Source organism: Scatophagus argus, chromosome 1, assembly GCF_020382885.2.
Source record: "Scatophagus argus isolate fScaArg1 chromosome 1, fScaArg1.pri, whole genome shotgun sequence".
Classification (NCBI taxonomy): domain Eukaryota; kingdom Metazoa; phylum Chordata; class Actinopteri; family Scatophagidae; genus Scatophagus; species Scatophagus argus.
Window position 1 is genome coordinate 11997834 of NC_058493.1, and position 23057 is coordinate 12020890.

The window sequence follows — 23057 nt, forward strand, 5'->3', positions numbered from 1 at the left end:
ATTGCTTTCTTTCATTAGTTTTTCTTCATAGTTTGAAGATTGTTTGCCTGAAAAGGAGACAATGAATTTTGATCCAAAACACACTTTTGTTTCAGCTAAAATGTGTTATGTTTCATAAACTAAATCAAGGTTGTTTGCAAAAAAATATTTATTTGAATTGCTCCACATAAGGTGGAAAAATGAAAATTAATAAAAGTCAACCAAACCGAACTTTAAATTGCATAAAATGTAATTTTTTACTTCTTTTTTTCATGTTGACAGGGCAATGGGACGTCTTCACGCAGTGCTCTTTAATGGAAGCTTCTGCCTCATTCCTACATCACAATACCTGTCACTTGTTATCAATAGATTCATAACGGAATTGTGGTACCTAATAAATATGCCATGATGGGGCCAACAAATCAGCTCTTGCCTCAGATTTATGCCCTTAATAACTCCATTTGGCATAACGCTGACACCTGCTCTGCTAGACAAAAGGGAACTAAATATTTCAATCAGTGCCAAAGCACAAAGAACTCTTTCTCTTCCCCTTGTTTCATCTTTGACTTTCAGTGCTGTTCACAGTCCCTCTCCGCATGTCCTTTACTAGACTGAAGTATCAGTATCTTTCCCTCTGAGTGTCTCTTTCTCTTGCCCTCTTTTTTAGAGTGGAAATCATCTGGCAGATCTCTTTTAGGTATTAGTTTATGGGCCATGACATGAGCTATGAATGAGAAACAACGAGAAAGACCGGAGAACATTAATCATGGAGCAACATATGGTAATAGACGGTTATCAATTCTCTCACACTCTGGGATTAAGAAGGAGGTAAGGAGGAAGGGAACGAGTGAAGTAGTGAGAGTGTGGAGAAAGGCAAGAAAGGAAAGACAAGAGATGGGATAAAGGAAGGAGAGGAAGATAAAAGTTAGTGCAACAGAGAAAAAAAGGGATAAATTGATGGCTGGAGGGGAAGGGACAGAGGGAACAGAGGCTCTGAGGTTTAAAAGAGCATTTCAAACTTTAATTTCTCATCACACAAAAAATGAGTCTACTAATTTGCTTAATGTCTGTCATTTTTGCATCATGTTACACCTTCCAGCTGAGGGCATGTTTTCTAAAATGTAAATGGTATAGTAACATAACCTCAGTGGCTCGCTGGACTCCAAATCATATCAGATATAATAATGTAGCTGCTGTGGCTCTTTGGAAATCCTCAAAGTCTGTATAACTGTTCTCATATTCCTTGTGATTGATTGGACTGTGATTGATACCAAGTTTTTGTTCTTAGTTTGTGTCTTTGCTGTAAGTTTAGGATCAGTTTAATGCAATGGGTTAATGCAAGGTAAAAGCCATAATCACACCAGCAGTATCTTTCCTTTTCTGTGTGTTGTCTTCACAATTACAGACTCCCTAACCGACACTTTAACAGGTGGTGTGTGCTATGAATTAAGATCTCCTCTTTTTATGTCTAAATCAGCCTTTAAAATTTCTCTAACTGGCTAAAAGCACGGTAACAAATCATAAACACTTCAGCTGCATTGAAATTTCAATCAGTCACCAACTTCAATTTAATTCAGATTTAGTTTTATGGCAGGTATATACTCACCTGTACGCCTCCATGCACCTCACTGTTCTACTCCTTATGACTGCACCATATTTACAAGAAATATTGTACAGTGCTTACAAAAATCCATTTTTGATAGGAGCCCAGTTGTGCCTATAGTAGACAAAAGTGCAGAAATTATGGTACATCTTTGACTCTGTACTCATTTTAACAAGCCTCAGGTTAAAAAGTCGAAGATGAAGTATCTCTAGTCACACAGCAGCAAAATATGGTAGGTCTTACGTTTCTGTCAGAAACTGTATTTAATGTATTTTGGATGTAATTTAAAATGTTATCTGTCCCTCTAAAAAAAACTTGTCAGCCTTCTAGGCTTTCACATGACCTTATTTTTCACTCTGAAGGCTACGGTCAGAAAGAGTAAATCACCTTTTGCAAGTGCATATCTCTTCTTTTACTTCAGGAGACACTGAGGTTTGCTAACTAAGTCACCAGTCACAGTTCCTGTTAATTTATAACATGACTGTCAGTGACAAACGGCTAAACACTGATGTGTTAACAGGATAAGAGGGTAACCCCTTTGCATCTCGGCTTGTGGAGCTGGATGTCTCCTGCCTGCCTCCCTCCTGAGCGTTTTGGTGGAGATTTATAGACGAACCACCCCGCTCACATCACTGTGTGGCTGAATTATCTCATCGGTCGCATTAATCCACCGATTACATTTGATTTAATTTTCATAATAATTAAAGTGAACCATCACTAAAATTAAAAGCATTTGGGAGGTGTGGGGTGGGGTGGGGGGGGGTATGGGATGGATGCGCTCATAGATGAAAGGGCTGTTGTTGTGGTATTAGCGCAGCCAGAGACTCTTCTCTCTCCTCTCTCTCCCTCTCTTTTCCTCTATCTATCTATTTGTTTCTCTCTGCGTGTCTCCCTCTCCCCCACCTCTCTCTCTCCACCTGCTCCAGGAATCCAGATGAAGTGATTAGACTGATAGGTGCAAACTGCAAAGAAGGAAGGGGAGGAGTGGACAAAAATGATTAAATTAGCATATCACAAACGCCTCACACACTGCCACCCCTGGAAAACAAAATCCCACGCCACCTTAGGCCTGAAGAGCCCTGGACCTGTGAGTGTGTTTGAAACCCCACACAACAGGATTAAAAAACCCAAAGCCTGAGCTGGAGACAAAGTAGGAGTAAAGCCTCCTGGTGCTGGGAGACGGCAAGTGTGATATCTGCATTAGGTGGCAGCAAAGATACAGTACTCTGCTTCTCTGCCTACAGTGTCTTCCTCTGTGCAGAGCATGTGTGTGTGTGTGTGTGTGTGTGTGTGTGTGTGTGTGTGTGTGTGTGTGTGTGTGTGTGTGTGTGTAGAGACATATTCCAGTAGCTGTGAGGACAAAAATCTGTTTATGCAATCACATTGTGAGGACCTGCCTTACCTATGGGGACAAAGTCCTAGTCCTCACAATGTAAATCATTAAATATTAGGGTTAGATTGAGGTTAGGGTTTGGTTAAGTAAGGGTTAGGATTAGGCAAGTAATGTTTATTGTTATGGTTAGGTGGTGATTAAGCCTCCAGGAAATGAATGTAAGTTTATGTAATGTCCCCAGAAGTGATGGAAACATGACTGTGTGTGTGTGTGTGTGTGTGTGTGTGTGAGAGAGAGAGAGAGAGAGAGAGAGAGAGGCAAAGAGAAACAGAGCGACAGCAGGGTTATTGTTTTGAACATACCCCACTTACAACACAGAAACAATAAAAATACAGTGTGATTCAAAAATAAAACAAAGCTAAAACTGCTATATGCTTCACTAATAAAAACAATTTTCAGGTGCCCATTTTCACAAAAGAGCAGACACAAAATGTCTGTTTTTCAGCAAATACTTAATGTTCACTCTTATTAAAGTTTCGCTGCCCAGATCTTTCAAAGCCAAAGAAGCTTTAAGTTATCCAGCTAAACTGATTTTAACAGTAATGTTATGTCACTACACACCCAAAGCTGTGTTTTCTGCTAAGGTCAGCTTGCAATGTTGAATAACTCATAGTTTATAGTGTTTATAGTCTCGTCAATAAGTAGATGCATATTTTCTTCTGTGTGGTTTGGCAGGAAGAAATACATGAAAGTGCTCACAGTGTCTGTGGATTATTTTGAGTAAGCATGAACTGTTGGCTTTTCAGAGTGCAGTGTACTGATTTGAAACAGTGTTAGATCTTTGTAAAGTAGAAAAGCAGAAGAAAGACTTGATTGGAGGAAAACTGGCAATTGCATCACCAAAAACCAACACACAAACCATCAATCAATGGGGCTGATTTCATTCAAAGATTTGTGGAACTATCCTGCTGTACATCATCTGATTATCACTGGAAATCCACATGGGCTCTAATATTGTCTCCTAGTGGCACGATGGCTGAACAGCACTGTTCCCAGAATAACAATTTGGGGCACTCCATAAATGATATATTTGATACTTAATTATATCTAAAGTGTTCCACTTGTTCAGAGTGATGGAGGCCTGTGAGTCCACCCCATCATACTAATTTCAACAGCAATCTGAAAAAGATCTTACCTTTGTTTTCAAAAGATTGTTATGGTCTTTGGAATAAGCAAACTTTGATGCTCATTCAGTTTGCTTTACTCATTTCATCATGTGAACTTCACCTTTGAACTGTGAACAAAGAGGTCATTATGCTACTTAATGTTAGCCTGTGAGCTGGCCTTTTCACACAGCACAGCACATTTAATATCTGCTGGATTTTTTTTTTATTTTTGCTACTATTATACAATGGTAACTCCATTTGATAACTCCCACCATAACTCTTATGGTTCTTACTGGTAGCCCACCAACCTCTGATGCAGAACCTTCCAGGAAACACCAGAAACAACTTAATGCAGAGTCGTGAAAACTTATGTAGTGAAGTGCAGTAATGACATTCCTCTGACAAGTCAGAAAATTTGCCAATTCTACATCCAATCCAATAATTGCAGCAAGAATTCTACCGGCAGGTCAAGAGAAAACCCTGCGCACAATAAGCTAATGAAATCAAACGTGCAGTACGGTTTTGCATGTTAATGCTGGCAGTGGGTGTCGATAGCATTTAAAGATGTCAGCAGGTGGATAGCGAGATGGATGGCCCTTTGCCTGCCTTTCACTTCCCACCCCAAGGAAGTTAAACAGCATCTGCCTTAAATAGAAAACTTCAATATCTATTTAGCAGGAGGGAGGGAAGACTACAAAGGAAAGGTAGAAAGAGGGAATGGATGAGAGGGAGAGAGGGAGAGAGAGAAGACAGAATTGAAAAAAACGCAGTATCCCTGACCTCGAGTGCACATTGTGACACATTGACACCGTTGTCATTTGTTAATCAATAGGAGTGCTATGCAGGCTATACATTTAATGGCGTGAGATTGGCAAACCTGTAACAAAATTAAGGTAAGACTAAGACCATAGACCATTACAACCTCAGTGACTTCAACAGCGCTGGGGGGAACATGACTTTGAATCTTACGCCACAGCCTCTTCGAAGCCTTGCAATTCCAGGTCTGGCTTTAGCTTTATTCAAATGTTAAACGATGTGAAATTTGTCACTGCGGACATAAGTCACCCAGAGCACTCCCAGTTTGTGTATTTGGCACAGGAGCAGTTGTACTCTAAGATGAATGGGAACAAGTCTCTGCTACACTGAATGACGACTTGTGCGCATAAGAAGAACTGTGTAAATCTATAAACATGAGGGTACAAGATTTTCTTTCATGCTGATTTTCTTGAAGTAATGTTCTGTTTTTCCTAGCATGAAAATAAATAAATAAATAGCTATAATTTAGACACTTAGAACCTCACACATATGATTATATATATATATGACGAACAATCTCATAATTATTAATATAACTACAACTAGTACCAGTTATACTGAAGACACGTCACATTATGTGATTATGAAGTTAAGTTCAGTGCGAGGAAAATGTCTCTTTGAAATTGTTTGTGTGTGTGTATGCGTGTGTGTGTGTGTGCATGTGTGTGCGTGCATGTGTGCGTGTGTGTGTAGCTTTCTCATTATGCTCCATCTTCATTTATAACAGCTATGCTTTTTAATTTATTTTGCAGGGCCTAAATTAAATGTGTCATCATTTAAAATAGATAGTGTAGATCTCACATGTCCTCTCTCCCCCCCTCACTCTCTGTCTGTTTCTGTCCCACATGCACACAAACACAGAGGCGCTTTGGGATGATTTACAGGATAAATAAAGCATTGCTCCAATTAGTCTTAAGTCAAATAAATTAGTCATAAATTCAATCAGCTCAATTTTATGGGGATGAGATTCATGGTGTTGGTAGCTGTAGAATTTTATTCAAGACAACTGCATTATATTAGCACAGGGGAGCAAAGATAATATGATGCATGGTAATCAGTGTAGTTGAATAATATGTAAGCACAGTGAAGCAAAAGCACATGATGGTACATTCGTACTTCAAATTCATCAGTGATAAAGCAGATATTGTATGTAAACTACTTAATTTTCATCAAAGTCTACCCTTTAAATTAAAGAAATTGATCTGGACCTGCTCTAATTGGAAAGTTTTATGAGATATCTTTTGTTATGATCTGACACTATATAAATAAATTGAACTGAACTGAATTGACTTGAATTGAATCAGATATGATTACTTAAAATGTAATATGATGATGAAGACATGATCAAGAGGACACAATTAGTCATATTCTCACCAATAGTATTTTCAAAAAGTTAAAAATTATGTTAACAACAACATACAACAACATAAACTGTGCTTGAAGGTAGACCATCATAGTGACACCAAATTTCCTAAAGTCTGTCAAATCATTCAGTAACAAGACCTGATTTTGTCTTTTAAAACGTTGGACTGTCTATTACATGGACAAGAGAGGGTGTGAAAAGATTGATTTGGTTTGGGCTTATTTTGATTGATTGATTCCTGCAGTAAAGTATGGCATAAACATATTTATGTAACAGCATTATATTAACAATTTAATGCATAGACTGCATAAGAAGACTGATGATCACAGAAAGTAGTTTTCTGTTGCTTATTACCTGATAATACCATAAGGCAAAATGTACCATAATAAATGAGAATACCTAAAACTAAATAGATTATTGCAGTTTCTGGTCTAAAGTTTAACATCTTAGTAACGATTTCATGTTCTAAAAATATTTTAGAAAAAATCATTAATCCTTTATCCTGAAAAGTATTAATGTACACTGTGGCCCAGTTGTTAGAGACGAGACATCTCCATAACCACAGACTCACGGGACATCTTTGATTTGTAATGATTTGATCTTGCTAAAGGCAGCTCAGTAAACATGTATCCTGCTGAAGATAACAAATCCAGACCTGACCAAAGCTGAAAGCCTCAGATTTAAATGTCATAATAAAGGGGGAATTTAATTAGTACAAATATTTATCTGCGTATACAGGCTCATTAAACCTAGATCTTTATATAGTGTCATATCATGTTTTTTTATAGTACATTACTTAGATACACTGACTGTGAAGAAACTTTTGGTCAGGGTGCCTTATTTTTCCACTGACTTACCCTTCAATATGTGGATAGGAAAAGCTCCTTGTCTTTCACTTGAGTTGGCTGCCTAACAATGAATTGAATGTGTGTCTGTGCAGATGACGTTTAAATTAAGTGTGCCTTTATATTAACGTGTCTTTGGGACAGACAGAAGGCCTCGAGGGTTTTTGAGGAGGACCGAACACACTTCTGTGTTCACCATGATCTTCCTCTTCCTCTCAAATGAGCTTGCATCAGTTCACCTTACTCTTTTATTCTTTCTCTCTCTCTCTACTGGCACATTCATCTTTCTCTGAGAGCATGGAAGGGTGCGATCACTTTGTCCTCTTGTTCATAGCTTTTCTGTCCTCTGTTTTTTGCACCGTGCTCTTTTCTCTGTCTCTCTTCCTCTCTTTCCTTCTTTCTCCCTCACCCTCTTGCTCTCTCACTCCTGTTCTGTTCCCTCTGTGCTCATTCTGTCTCGTGGGCCCTGACCTCTCGCTGTGACCCCACAGAGCCGCGGTGACTTTGGTACACAGCGCAGCCTAGTTGGTAGAAGTCAGTGCAGAGGCTACAGATATGAGCTGCAAACTTTTTCCCTCTTGTCAGCATAAAAGTATGTGTGTGTGAATAGATCCTGTTGCATGCAAGTCCTCCATCTCTCTTAGTGAGTGTGTGTGTGTGTGTGTGTGTGTGTGTGTGTGGTGGATCCTGTTGCATAGTAGTCCTCTATCAGTGTCTGCCTCCTGATCTGATTGATTGTTCTGGGTAAATTAGGACTGGGCGCTGGTGATGGGGACAGGAGTGTGTTACACCCTTCACCCCTGTCCTTGCCCTCCACCCTCTTTCCTTTTCTCCTCCTCTCTGTCCCTGCTTTTATCATCTTCCTTCATGTCCTCATCCTTTCTATCACCTTTTCTGTGCTGTGTTCCCGCATTTTCTGCTTCTCATCTCCTTTCCTTTGGCATTTGGCACTTTCTTCATCCTCATCCTCATCACAGTTCTTTCATCGTTGCCCTGCTTTTCTTGCATCAAATTGCATGCATTGTGGATAAAACTGTAAATCATTACCTGTTCTGTGAATATTTTTGCCCTAGTCACATCAGACAGATCCTCATGGCAATGGTTGTTGTCTAATGACAAAGACAACAACTCCCATGATCCCACATTTAGATCTTTTGTTTCATTTCTGAGAGATTTCTATAGCAGAAACTACATACTTTGCCTTTCACATAGGCCATGAAAAAATGCAGTGGTTCCAAACTTTTTTATCCCATGGACTACTAAATTGATACAAATCACACCATGGACCAGCTGGTATAAATTTTGCTTTTGTGTGTTTCGTTAAGAAAAGAGCCCACTTTGAAAACCACTGGCCTGAAAGTTACAGACGCAAGCAGTTAGGTTGTAGGTTCAATCCCCTGGACCAGCAGGATAAATCTGAAATGCAGCGCTTGCCTGTCCCTCAGAAAGAGCACGTTGCTCACTGCGAAACTCCCCTTATTTATTGCTGAAATTGTTATGATATGTTGGGCTACACTGCTCCACTACTTCTAAAAAAGTTTTAAAGTAGATAATTTAGTTGCTTTATGGAGCATAGCATACATCATACACAGCACTACACTTATTACTTCTATTATTTATATTATTATTATTATTATTATTATTATTGTGGCTGTTGTTGTTTAAACATGAGAAATAAAAACACAAACACATACTGAACAATATTATCTTGTAAACTCATAGATTCACAACAAAAGCTGAGGTGAGAGGAGGATTGCCAGGACATAAACTAGTGTGTACTGACCTACTTCTGGAATGTATTCAAAATAATTAATGGAACGTGACACAGTCTCAAGTTGTTCTAATTCATAGAATGTGATGAGCCATGTGTGAACATTAATGATCACTGCTCTGCATTGGTCCATGTGGTGGTTTAAAACTGTAAAACTCACGTCACTCAGTTCCCCCTCTCCTCTCCTCTAGTTGTTACTCTTAAAATGCTGAATTGGTAACATTGTCAAAAAAGCTGCTAGCAAATGTTGTTGGGAAACTGGACCCCCCCCCACCCCCTCCATAAATAGATGTTTGTTTCTGCTCTTGGTGTTTGTGTTGCCTCTTTCTGGTTCGGGCCTGCAGGGACCATTTTTCAGAAAAGACAGCAAGGCTTTGGGGAATACTTAGACTTCCTGTTTTCTACCCTCATCTCCACTTCTCCCCTCTTCTCTTCTCTTCTCTTCTCTTCTCTTCTCTTTCGCCCCCTCAGATCATATCCTGTGATTTTTCTTTCTGAAATTATTTTTGTTTCAGTCCATCTGTTTCTTTTTTGCCCTGCTGCTGCTTTACAGTAAAGACGTTTGTTTTTTCCTACATCAGAACTGTGGCTGACTGTCTGCAGAGCTCTGGCATCCTGGAGTGGCACATCAGTTTGGTCAGTTCGCCCAGCACTCCTTTCTCTCCTCTTTCTCCCTCCCTTCCTCTTTCTCTTGCTTCCTGATTCTCATACTACCCGGCACTTGAAAAAGACAGAAGCCCTGCTTCATGGCTTAGAGAATGAGCTCTGCCTCTCAGCTGCAGACCGAGAGAAGAGAGGAGAGGAGAGAGAAGGGGAGACGGGGGAAAGGGAGGCACATAGAGGAGAGCAGAAAGGCAGCGACACGCTCGTATCTGTTGTGGCAGCGTCCTGCAACCGAGAAGCAAATGAGAGAGTGGGAGAGAGACAGAGAGAGTATGCCAGAGTGAGAGGAGAGAGAGAAAGAGAGGAGATGTCAGACAGCCGTGTCCTTGAGAGCTGCACCACAACTCTTTGAAGAGGGCTGGGAGACGGTGTGAGTAACGTGCATCTCAGCGGGACATGTGTGTATTCTCTGTGTGTGTGTTTGTGTGTATTCTCCGTGTGTGTGTGTGTGTGTGTGTGTGTGTACATGAGCAGTTCTGTTTGCTTATGTGTGTGTGTGTGTGTGTGTGTTAGTGTAACCTGCTGCTTGCACGCTGACCTGCCAAGCTTACAGTGAAGGGGGTTTGGCTGCTGATCTTCTCTGCTATTGTCTGCCTGCCTAAGTGTTGCTGACAGGGGATTATGGCAAATACAAAACGCCGTATGGACCAAAGAAACACAGTGCCAAACTTCAGACACATGCATGCACGCATGAAGCTCCATGTTGAGAGCTCTGTTTGACTGAGCTTGTTTTTTGGTGTGTGTATGTGTGTGTGTGAATGTGAACTAGCATGCACATGTGTCTTATTTAGCTGTGAAATCGGCAAACCTAAACATTTCAACCGGTCTTCTTGAGGGTTATCATTTAAAAGAACTTAATTTTTTTAAATATATCTCTTACGTTTTCTCTCACCAGTACATCGAGCAGCACTGAAACCACCTGTAACACTGCACAAAAAGTCCACAATGAGTCGACATTAAACTACGTGTTCTGATCTCAGGTCCATCACAGCCCAAAACTACACTACTGTATTAGTATTATTTTTCTCAACAATGTGTATTCAAAGCCTGCAAGGTCTTGGGATCAGAGCCAAGCGTTGTGACCCATTGAACTATTTGTAACTAACCACAGGCCACAAGCCACACAGCATGCCATGGAGCCCAGTTGGGTTACACACAACAAAATATAATAAGAGCCAACGTGTCACTCATGTTTCCGAAGGCGTTCTCCAGATGAATGTCATTACTGAAGAAGTGTGCCATTTTTTTTGCATCGGGGTCAAGTGGCTGACATCATGTGGTCTCTCCTCTCAGATTTAGTTTAACCAGTGGAAAGGTATGTATCATTCTAGGATACCGCCACAGTCTAATCTAAAAATGCCCTGGTTACATCATATCTTATTAAGCAATCTGGATATCACATGTCCGGTATCATCGACTGTGTTTGATCATTTGTAGGGAGACAAGTGTGACAGAGATCAAACTCTCCAGGATATATTTAGAAATTAAATTATAGCATACTAAGTGCATAGATAGCATACCAAAGGATGTATATCATTTCTCTTTCTTGCAGCAGAAGTTATGAAAGGCATATCATGGGATTCATGTTTCCATCTGTGTTGTATTATTTTGTATATTTTACTCAATGTAACTTTAAAGGAGACTATATATATATATATATATATATATATATATATATATATATATACATATATATATTTCAAATGAGCTTTAATAACCATACACATAAATAGCCCTTGTAAGCTGCAATCTGCCTGCATAAATTATTAAGAACATTTCTTCTTTCTGTGTTGTTGTTATAGTTTCCTTCACCCGTTTAATATTACAGCAAGTAGTAAATTATGTAATATAGTGCACTCTATTAGTTATAATCAATTCCCTCATGAAGGCATGTATGTTTGAAACACTAAATTGAATGTTTAAATGACATAAGTTAGATTATTTTCCATTCATGTTCCACATTTTCTTGAACAATGGTACAAAAGCCATTTCACCATAACCATTGTAGTAAGAGTACAAAATAGGCTGTTTCACATGGTGGGAAATTCCTATCTAAAGTCTCTCGCTTAAATCTCCATTGGTAATTTATACTGTAAATAGGTTAATTCAGCCCACTGTCTAACTGAATTGATATTTTTATGTATATTCCAAAGTATCACAGTCCATGGTAAAAGGCATATATTTTTCCAGCAAGACTCTTTTCACAATTAAGGCTTGTGGCATCAATGAACTAAGAGGAGTAACAGGCAGATATGATGTTGTCCGCTGTATATATATTTAGACTTTAGAAACTGTCCCTAGGGTGAACATGTAAGTGTGCAGTATGTAGTGAGATTGTGTGAGCATGGTGTGCAAATTATTTGGTGTGTATCTGTACAGAGTGTGTTTGTGTGTGTAGCAATGTGTTTTAGGCTGTTCCTGCCAACCAATTGAGGTCAGCCGCTCAATAATTAAAGCGTGTCACTGGTTAGTGCACGAGCTCGGTTGACCAATCAGGGACACTGATGTCAGATCAGAGCGAGAGAGAGTCAGAGTGACCATTAAAAGAAAGAGAGAATGGGAGGATACAGAGTGACAGAGCCTGGGACCAAGAGCAAGAGATGCAAAGGTTTAAAGACAGAGAGAATGATGTTTCCATTCGTATGAACCTTCTTAAAAGGTCTACACTCTTGAAATGCTGCTGGTCAGTCTTGCACTGTGTCCTGCCAGGTGTGTCCTACTTTTCCACTTGTTGAAGTACAAATCTGACAAGAGTTTCCCACCTACAGTCATTTTTTTTGTCTAACCTTATTACAGTATCTGAGGACTGAGCACACCTTACAGCAGTTACCTGAGTTGAACAACATCAGGTAAGAGGAGCAGTGCTATCAACTCATAGTTATAAGCTGGCTTTCTGGTTAAATGACCAAGATAGAAACAAGTTACCATACTTTGATGGCAGCCTACAGTACATCCCATTGGTAAATTACTTTACAAGCTTGTAGTAGCAATGAATAATGTTTGTCTATTCTTTCCTTTTTATCGAGTTTTCATATTTTATATGTAACAGTGTATTGAAATCATTCTATTCAGAAATGTGATACAATCATATTTCTATTGTTCAAAAAAGGACATTAGGGACATTCATATAAAAGTATTTCATCTTTATTGTCCTATGTGTTACGTATTAGGATGTTAAAACTGAAAATTGCAATGGCATTTTGTCATTAGTTGAAAATAATGCTAATTATTTTTTTATTATCTTTAATTAGCATTTATATTAGCTTTGATCTGTTTGTCCCTGACTGTGTTAGGCATTTTGAAGTTAAGCACTGTGGTCCAACATAAGTACATTGGTTCACACCTAGCAGTCAGCTGGGGCCTTTCTTTTGTGGAATTTGTATATTCTTTCCACATTTGGATTGGTTTCCTGTGAAATGCGTGACACTCCAGTCACTGACCTCAGAAGAGAAGCTGGTTCATGGGCACTGCCACATGTGCACTGCCAACTGCTCCTAAATATCCAGCATGGGTCCAGCGCACAGTGCAAATTCCCCCACAGGGATTATTGATGTGTTACTTAATTATTTTGTACTCCCGATGCCCACCTGCTGGTAGTCCTAGTCTGCCAGCCCTGGACACTGTAGCGGCACACAGAGAAGGGGGGCACTGACCAGCTGTGTTAGTAAACATGCACAGTGCTGGAATTCCCATTAAAAAGACACATCAGAAGCAGGTGTATGTAATCCTTTTGTCGGTGTTATACCGATCTAAATGAGCTGCTGTTATAGCCATTCATTGGTTAGCTCCAGACAGTAAACTCACCTGTCATTTACATGTTGATAAACAAATAATTGAGTCAGGGCTAGATGGACCCTGAGCACAGCCAGCTAATCTCACCCGGCTCAATTTTATGTGATGCAAAATTTGTCAGAGCTGCACTCCAGGGCTCCCAGGTGCTGATTCTGCAGCTGTTGGTGGTGTGGGTTCAAGAACTGGTCAACAAACTCTCAGCTGTTCCCACCAAGAATAATATTTGCTGCCAGTGGGAAGCCAATGATGCATTTTATTAATCTCGCCTGTTTGTTTGGGTATGTAACTTTATGTGGTTGGGCTGCGGCTGAGTCTTTAAACTAATACATTTTGAGCTGGGGGCTTTACTTGTCAGTTTTATCCATTGTGTGTCATCCATCTTAGCATCATGCACATTATGTAGAAAATTGTATTTTTACCGTCAGTTTGAAGTTACTTTAGTTACTTTTTAGTAATCAGATTGCTGTATATCATTACTCTTGAGCCTTGGATTAGGTTGGGTGAAATCTGATCAGAGACCCGAGCCTGATTTGAGCTATTTATCTGGAAGCCTTTCTGGTTGATGTGAGTTCCTATTAATACTCCATGCAGCGGTTGCTGTTTGCCAGCCTGCTTGTACACACACACACACACACACACGCACATACACAGACTGGTAACCAGAGACTTGAGTCTTCTGAAACACAGACTGCAGTCCACTTCAGGCGCTGTGATGTCATTAGGAACATCATATGATTCATGACATCACTGCTAACAGGAAATTAATTCATGTAGCCAAATACGTGGAGCATTAAATGGGTATTTTCATTTTCTTTCTCTTTTTCTTTCACCTTGATCTTTTTATTAGTTATTTTTCTGTAGACATGCGCTGCCTTGGCTTGACTCAGCACAACAACCCAGCATGGTAGGGATTTCAGTCTACATTACAGCAGGATTCCCCTCTTCAAGGTGTGTCTTTAACTGACAACATGCCTCAGCTCCTCATCTGACATCTCACAGTGGCCGTTTTTGTTTGTTCTCTTCCTTTATTGTTGAAAAACAGCTGCAAGTAAAGCCGCATTCATTTCATGTTACTTTAATTTTAATACTATAATTTTTTCACAGTAAATGTGTTATCTGAAGTCTTTCATTGTGAAGCAGCAAAATCAGAAAATTTTGGGTTTTCCCAGCAGTAACTTAAGACAACTCCTCCAGCTGAAAGAGATCATGATGAGACAGTAAAATAAAGCAGATATCTGATAGGACAAACAGGACGCAGTGGAGAAACTAAACTTCAAACCACAGGGGTTCAGGTAGAAGCTACAAAAGTACTGAGAGATGAGGACACCTGAGAAAGTACTGAGAACCCATACCTCTTTCTCACTTGAGTCTCGCAACACGGCTTGTTTGAGGGGAAGAAGGTGGTCATGACAGGTCGGATACAGCCGGCAACATGTTTCGACAACCTGCTTGGAGTTGATCCTTCTTGGGCGCAATGTATTTAGTATTTATTTAGAGACATCGTTGCAGTTTCAAGCCTTTTGTACATGTGCTCCTCATGATTTTAAAGCACGACTGAAAATATGAAGCTGCAACAATGCTTTTGGTCTTCTGCTCTCTACTATACATATTGAGAATTTTATTTTTTTTCTTTTATTTTTGATTTCTTTTCTCCCCTCTTCCTTCCAATGTATTTGCACGATTGTGTTTATTTTACAGTCTTTGGGACATGCTACCATGCTAATAATTTACATAATTTCAGGTTAATGTACTTGTCCACTGTCCACTTGGATTCCTCTTGCCATCCATCCTTAGTTCCTTCGTCTCAACCTTTTGTTTCGAGCTGTTGAGTCTGTCCACTGATGTCTCTCTGTTCTCTATAAGCCTTCTGTATTTACTGCTAATCCTTTTTATGCTTCTCCCAGCGAGAAGCCCCAGTGAGATCCTGTAGATTTAGCCAGAGGTTGATCTCATGATTAGTATTCAGCTGTCAGAATACGTCAGTCAACTTTTCGAGGCCCCTCTCAATCCTCACCCTCCCACCATCATTCCCCCCTTAAACTCTCAATGTATATGTGCATGAGTGTGTGTGTGTGTGTCTACATCAAGATGTATGTAGCTGCATGGTCCTGAGGAGAGAGCCCTGTGTGCATTAATATAGATACATATCTACCCTACTCCCAATTTCCCAGGAAGTCGCCCTCCATCATCTTAAATGACATGAAAAGAGCTAGAGACAGATATATGCATGAATTAATTGGCTTGAATAGGAGTATTTAGAAGCTTAATCCATAGGGATTAACGCAAGCAGTCCTCTCCGGATTTAAGCTTCTGTACGTTCTCAGTAGAGGATTGTTTCATTTCATTCCCTCCTCCTCCTTCTCCTCACATGCCACCACCTTTAGTTCTTAGTCAGTGAGCCTCTAAAAAGCTGTCAAGTGTAGGATTAGCAATGTAGAATACCACTAGATAGCTAATTGCCCTAATAACCTTAAAAAAAATATAATGATGAATTTTATTGTGAAATGTTTTAACTGCTTGTTTAGTTGTTTCTTTCTGCTTACTACACACAAAAACACTGCTGTTGTTACAGGATTAGTGCAGACACTGACAGATGACAGTTGTTATAATCTTAAAGAACAGTGACATATGGCAATTTTCTGCAGTATTATGTTTGGTTGGTGTCCCCACTTACACCTGGATATGCATTTGGTGACAACACACCTTTGCTATCCAACCAACAACAGAAATGTTAAAACAATACAATGTCTTTTTCACACAGATAGATTTCTCAGTTTGCTTTCTCTTCTCTTTGCATTTTCTCTGTATTTTTCTCTCCTCCTCTCTGTCTCTTATCCATCTCCTTCATCCTCACCCATTTTTCTGCACCCGTCTGTCTCTTTCACCAACCAATCCTGGGTCTCTCTCTTTTTCTGCTCTCATTTTTTTCCCCATATAGCACCCCTCTACCCTTCTTTTTGTCTTTCTCTTTCTGCCTCTTCCATACTTCATTTATCGGCTTTACACTGCAAGTCTATGAGATACTGAGCAGATCAATGCCTATAGATTGGCTCATTGGAAGCCATTAGTTATGGGTTTTTATAAAGCTAGTCATTATTGTGCTTAATCTTGCAGAAAATTAAATTTAGAGTTGTGTACAGTGTTTTGGTTAAAAGTTGTTGATTTTTTTCCCCCTCTCATTCACTTACCAGCTGCTATTTTCTTGCCTTTTTTGCATTTATTACTCTGTGTGCGTGCATGTGTTTGTGTGTGTGTGTCTGTCTGTCTGTCTGCGTGTGTCACTAAAAATTAATGACAACCTGCTGAAAGTATACACACACACACACAAGGGTGCATTAGTGTCACTGTTAATAAAACCATCATGGATCCTGGTCATGCCAAAAAACCCTTCAAGAAAACTGCTCATACAACAACATGGCTTGGCCACAGTACTGCAGACGTACAGCAGTTTTTTTTCCTCAGGGCTGGCAAATTTCTCCATTGTCAGAGCCTCTGTGCACAGTGGCTTTAATACCTTAAAAGTGATGGTGGTGTGGTTTTTTTCCCCCCTGCCACTTTGCTTTTGTTTTTTAAAGAGCGTTGGTCCAACTTTAATTTTCAGAATTGGTCTTGAACTCTTGGACACTGCACTCTTTCAGACCTCCCCCACCCCATTACCTTTTTGCCACAAATGGAGTGTTTAATGTATGTTCTCCTGTCAAATAAATTAAATGAAAATAAATAAGTCTTTGTTCAACCCCTCGCCATTTTACTTTCACCTTTTTCTTTTGGCTCTCCGCATCACTCACTACTCCATTTTCCTTACCCTTCTCCTTCCCTCTGTCTTCTCTTTTTTCATCTCTTTCATCCCTAAAGCAATTCTTTTAACCCTCTCCTTCATGTCTCCCATCACTGTGTCCCTCAGTGTTTCCTTCCATGTCCCTGTTCCCCTTCTCCCACCCCTCTCTTTTACCTCCTCCCCTGCATGCTTCTTTGTCCCACTCCCCTTCTCTCAGTCCTCTCCTTCACTTTCTCCATTTTTCTTTTCCTTTGCCCTCAACCTTCCTCTCGTCTCTCCTCGTGTGACTCTTTGCCCATTCCTAGTGCTCTTGTCTCCCTGTCCTGAATCCCCCTTTGCTCCCCGACACCAACATCCTCTCTAACTAAACAATAGATGCCTTGAGCTCTGAAAGATCACTTCCCATCCCACCCCAACACCATCAACACTACCTACCCTCCTCCTCTCCCACCCCATGATGATATGCAGAGTAGGGCAGCAGCCTTCTTTTGTTTAGCTTAGCGCAAATGAAAATTGCTAATCAATTTTTACCCCCTCTTATTTCATGGCATGTAGTTCCTGCCCCTCCCCTGCCAGCTGTCATTGTGTGGTTGTGGTGCAGGGCTGAAAGCTTCATTAGCAGGAGGACAGCATGTTTTGCCCCTCAGCACTGTATTCATGGAATTACTAAAGATAGATGGGACACTGCCTGGTGTTTCTCATAGATTTAACGCAAATAGATACTTCCTTCTGTCTCCCTTGTCAAAAGCATAGCACAGAATTATGATTTTTATGCTTTTATGATATGATACTTGGTCACACCAGCTGATTAGTTCAAGGAAAACTCAGGTCTCACATTCCTATGTGTTCTTAAGTCCATGTGCATGTTTTGCTTTTAACTCCGTCTCTCTATGTTTTACTTTATGTGTATCATGTGTTCTTAACTTGAGCATCATCAAAGTAAAGTTTCCATTACCTTACTGTGATAATATTACACTGCTACACATGAGCCTACACCTATCCCATGTTGCAATTCACCTTTTCACCTTGTGATTTGTCAGAAGCATGTGCCTCCACTCGCTTCATGTCAGCATTTTAAAATGTCAAATCAATCTGTTCACAAGCTGTATAAAATATTCCTTAAGTTTTGGTCCATCCACTTTTTTATTGTACTCTGTCATTCCCCGTTTCTCTTTTCCATTCTATTTTTGCTCACTCTCTAATTCTCTCGCTGTTTCACTCACCGTCTGTGCTGCCTACTGAATACTTTTATTCTAGAGTACTGAACTATGTAGCAGCAAAAATGTAAAAGTATCCAGAAAATGAAAGCCTTTCTATTCTGTATGAAGAGCAGTGCCTTGCCTGGCAGAAATTGCTATTGTGTGTATCCCTGCAAACGTTGGTACCACACAGGGGACATGCCCAGTCATGTAATGGGCCTCCACTGAAGTTTATTTTCTTTTATTTTTCCCCAGGATGGTGATTGGCAACATCTATAGAGTTAGACAAAGGTGACCTTGTTTTTCTAGTGGAATATACATTCCTGTAGGGCAGATGGACCTACATGACCGTGACCAAAAGGAGCGAAACTTAATATGAGGGGTACTCTGCGGAGCCCGTGATAAAAGTGTTTATTTTTTTCATTGGCGATTTATTAGTGAACTGTAACCAGACTATTGTGGGCCATAGCCAAAATAATAAAATTGTTATCTTAGGATACACGGACTAACTCTTGCTCCCCAAACTAGCAGAATAACAAACATTCCTCCCCTTACTCTCTGCCAGTTGCAGGCACACTATCTCACACAAATCGCTGTCATTTGAAGCTGAAAATGACTGAGAGGAAGCAGCTTCTAAACCTATATGTTCACTGACACCCTTTAAACCTCAGTAACTATAATAAACAGTTCTTTATCTTGGCTGAACTCATATGTCTTAACACAGTGACAATCAAAGTATAAGAATGTTTACTGAATAATGATTAAGCACTTTGTCCATGCAAGTACACTTATTATCAGCAGTTAATCATTTAGAAGCAGCCATGACAAAGAATGCTCCATCTTGGTGGGTGTGACAGTGTACTTCCAGCAGAGCTGACTCTTGCCTCTTCAGCTTCTGAGTAAGTAAACTAGATCCAGCTAATGTAAGCATAAAGTGCACAGGTCAGAGGTCACAGGATGGCCAGTAGTAATGGGATGGGATGTGAGTGCTTCACAGCTCAAACTGGTTTGATACAGCCCTCCTCACCTCCCTCTCTCTCATTCACCAGATCACCTGCCTTTTGATGAAAAGAGGAACAATAAGAAAGAGTACAGCGAACTGTCCAACCCCTCATAGTCAGAGATGTGTGTGCATTAGGCTCTACTTTCAGCTGTTTGTCTCTTTGAAACTGATTCACAGACTCTTCTGTCTAGAGTGAGAAGTGACAGTTACCACCCTCTGTGTGAAAATAATTTCCAGAGCTACCTACAGCCAAACTGAAATCAACACTTAACAACCTTTTTCTCACACACAATCCATAACATGAGCAGCTCTACAGTATTTAAATACCCCTGTAAACTATAATAACTTATTGCAAAGCCGAAGCACAAGAATCATTACAATTCACCCTAACAACACATCTGTTGACAGGACCGCGATTCTTCTATTACGCTCCCATGAAGAACATGGGACATGTTTGTGAATTTAAAGTAATAGAAAAGGTATGTCTACACTTTTGCACCTACCAAAGTTAAATACTTCTGCTAAGAAGAAACTTGAGTACCGCACCATAAGGGCAATTTAATTTCTCTCTCAAATCTGGTGGTTTTGTTTTTGCCTCAGATGTTATTTAAATCAGGATTCTGGACATGAAGCTGGAGACTTCACATGGAATTCTGCAAATAAAAACCCCAAATGCAATCACATTTCTAAGAAAGCCCGTGATAAAAGTGTTAATTTTTTTCCCTTAGCGTTAAATTCCATTGTGATTTTGTAGTTTATGTTTGCTTAATACCAAAATTACACCGGGTAATCAGTTTGGACTGCCACATTAACGTCAGGGCGAATCAGTTGCTCGTTTCATTTAAGTTAGTATGAAACGTAGTTCATGTTAATTATCTAAAAAATGGTAGTAATTAAAAACAACGCCATTAGTTGGTGCTGTTGCACCAACTAATGGTTGGGTTTGGGAAATGTGTACCCAGTGGCGCATTTACGTAGCGTTATTAGGACCGATGCGAAAATTGGAAGTAGGGCTTCTACCAGCGGTTTGCCTGTTGTGTTCAGTTGTTACAGGTGGTTGCTAACTGTGTTAAAGTTAAAACGAGAAGCAAACTCAAAACCCGGTGTGAGAGTCTCTGGGTTGTAACGTTATAGCCTGACGGAGCCTCACCCCACCTAATGTTGCCGCTAGCGTGATAGTTAGCATTCAAAGTAGCTAGCGTTAGCAATCATGATGGTTTTATTCAACAGCAGACCTCCATTATACTCGTAGAGGAAGTGGAAGTGTTGCTAAACGCTGCTTTGTCACAATACATGATGCCAGTCTTGCTAACAGGCTAACTACTATATTTACCAGCTGACCAGGACGCCTGAATAAGTTCGCGTGTGACTCAGGATAATTAATCAGTTTCATTGTATAAATAATTCATTCAGACAAAAGTAATACTCGGGTGGTTGAAATGAACCAGCATGGCACCAGCTTACAAGACACTTTGATTTGTTTAAAACGACCAGCAGATCTAGAGATTTATCATAAAAGTCATGTAAATGGTTATTTTATTTTTGTAATGAATAGCTCTCTGAGCTTTTGTTTCAGATGGATTATGTGCTCCATCTTAACAGACAGTTTTGTCAGAGGAGTACAACTTAGTAATTTCTTTATTTTTTTCTTTTCAGATACAAACTTAAGATGTGTCATTTCTCATACCAGGTGATATGTGGCACTGATGTACTCTCTTTTATGTTGTCCTTTGTTTTTTTCCCCGTGTGTTCTGTGTTTGTGTTTTCTGTTTCATTCATTGTAGAAGCTGATGAGGTAGGCCACCAGAGTGGAAGGAGGAGAAGAGGAAGGCAATCTTCCCATGACTAATCACAAATATCCCGTCCTCCTCAGACTCCCATCCGAGCTTCAACTACAGCCTACAACTGTCCCAAGAGGAGAGGGGGAAGAAGAAGAGGACTCTCCTTGTCCCCACCGTCTCTGACCAGACACAACCTCCATCATCTTACCAAAGAGCACAGAGTAGGGGAGGATGGCCACCCCCCTATCATCCAGTGAACTGTCAAAAGACCTCACCAGGCTCATCACAACCCAGGATTAGTTCATGGGAGCACCCCTTTTCTTCAGAGGAGAGGTACAGTCACACGCCTGTTGCAGTCTTTCACCACAGGACCAGTTCAAAAAAGAAACTGTAGGACACATATAGCGCATAATCTGTAATACAAATACTCCATTCTGGTGCAAGCTATGCCTGGTGCCCCTTTGTGTGAATGTGGCCAGGAACTGCCTTGATACATATGTTTATAGATCTACACAGGCAGGGGAAAAAAAGACAATTCCTAACAGAAAAAAAATCCCATAACAGTGCCCAGAAGAATGGCTTAACTCATAAACAGAAGAAAGTAGCACAAGCCAAAGAAATGAGAAATATGTGCAATTTTCAATGTTGGAAATTTTTTTTTGGTTTGCAGTGTTGTTTTGAATAAAATAAGTAGAATATCAGGTTAATGTTTTTTTGTTTTCGTTTGTTTTAAGGGCAAATATACCCTATTATAGTGTATCTGTTTTTATTGAGTGATATGTGCAGTTAGCTGAGGTTGAGCTGATGGGATATGTATAAATTGATACTGTTTAAAGTTACAGCTTCATAAGGCAAGACGTAACGGTGTGCAAATACAGAAAAGCATTAATGTGGCTATATTTTGTAGTAGACCAGTATATCCAAGTAATTTAACTGGCACTAGATAGGTACACTCTTTTGAAATAGTTTTTTATAATTTGTAATAATTTGATTTTTATTAACAGATTTTATAATGAAACATGAAAACAATAACCTATTTATTATGAAGAAGCAAAAATTCCAGTCCATGTAAGCCAATGTTTTAGAAATAATATTCAACCAAATTATGTGTTAGAATTAACCATGCATATAGTTAATGTGAACCAGCATTTGGATTGACTAGTCATCCCATCTTTTGCTGGGTTAAACTAATCCAGCATTGTGTTGTGTAGTCCAATATTTACCCAGAATTGTAGCTGAAAATAACCCAAATTAGGCTGTTTGTACAGCATTTTACAGTACTGGAAAAGAAAAGTTTGCGACATACAACTTGTGTAGGTACTTAAATGTTTGTCTTAATTTTCAAGCAAGTGGCAAATATTTTGTTGTTTAAGTGTGATCACCAGCTGGGATGATTGCCAAAGCTAACAAAACAAGTTTCAAATGGCATTTTGACATTTAGCTGGCACTGTTATTTGGACGTTCTCATAGTGACTGGGCATGTTGCAGTTCATTGTTAAAGGATGTTTGGTGCTATTCAGAGCCTTCACCTTTGACTAGGGTTGCTGTAATATCAGATGTTCACTACACAATGATTGTAGTCAGATAAATTCACAGTGACAATATTATTGCAGTATCTACAAAAAATGCGTATGCACTCTGCCCATAACATCCATTTGAAACTGAAGCAAAACTGACAAGAGCATTAAACCTGTCATAGCAACAACAGTGAGTGTGAGGCCATGAGAAATGAGATGAATTTGTGACTGGACATTTCAACAGCCTGGGTGTGTCTCCTCACCATCAATACATTGCATTTAGAACATATGAACATTTGGACGTTTTTCACCACACATGCTGTACTGTTGATTTGAGAATTTTGTTAATTGATTCTTTTGTCACAGGCTCAAAAGAAACCTACAGATACACAAGTGATAAGTCCTTGGCATTTTAGGATGAGTTCAGTGACCCATCACAGCAGTAATA

At 39.7% G+C, this 23057-nt stretch overlaps 1 protein-coding gene across 10 annotated transcripts in view; it reads left to right on the forward strand.

Annotated features, from left to right (window-relative positions):
• The first annotated feature begins 9378 nt into the window (after positions 1-9378).
• Positions 9379-23057, forward strand: part of esrrga (estrogen-related receptor gamma a) — a 142089-nt gene continuing 128410 nt past the window's right edge. The window contains exons 1-4 of one of the 10 annotated variants that reach the window (XM_046383590.1): positions 20175-20364; positions 20968-21001; positions 21096-21106; positions 21185-21425. The gene's annotated coding sequence lies outside the window, so the exon portion shown is untranslated. Of the gene's footprint in view, positions 9908-12335; positions 12389-20174; positions 20365-20967; positions 21002-21095; positions 21107-21184; positions 21426-23057 lie in introns of those variants that run through there. The other 9 variants (XM_046383582.1, XM_046383600.1, XM_046383516.1 and 6 more) reach the window with 9 other exon arrangements.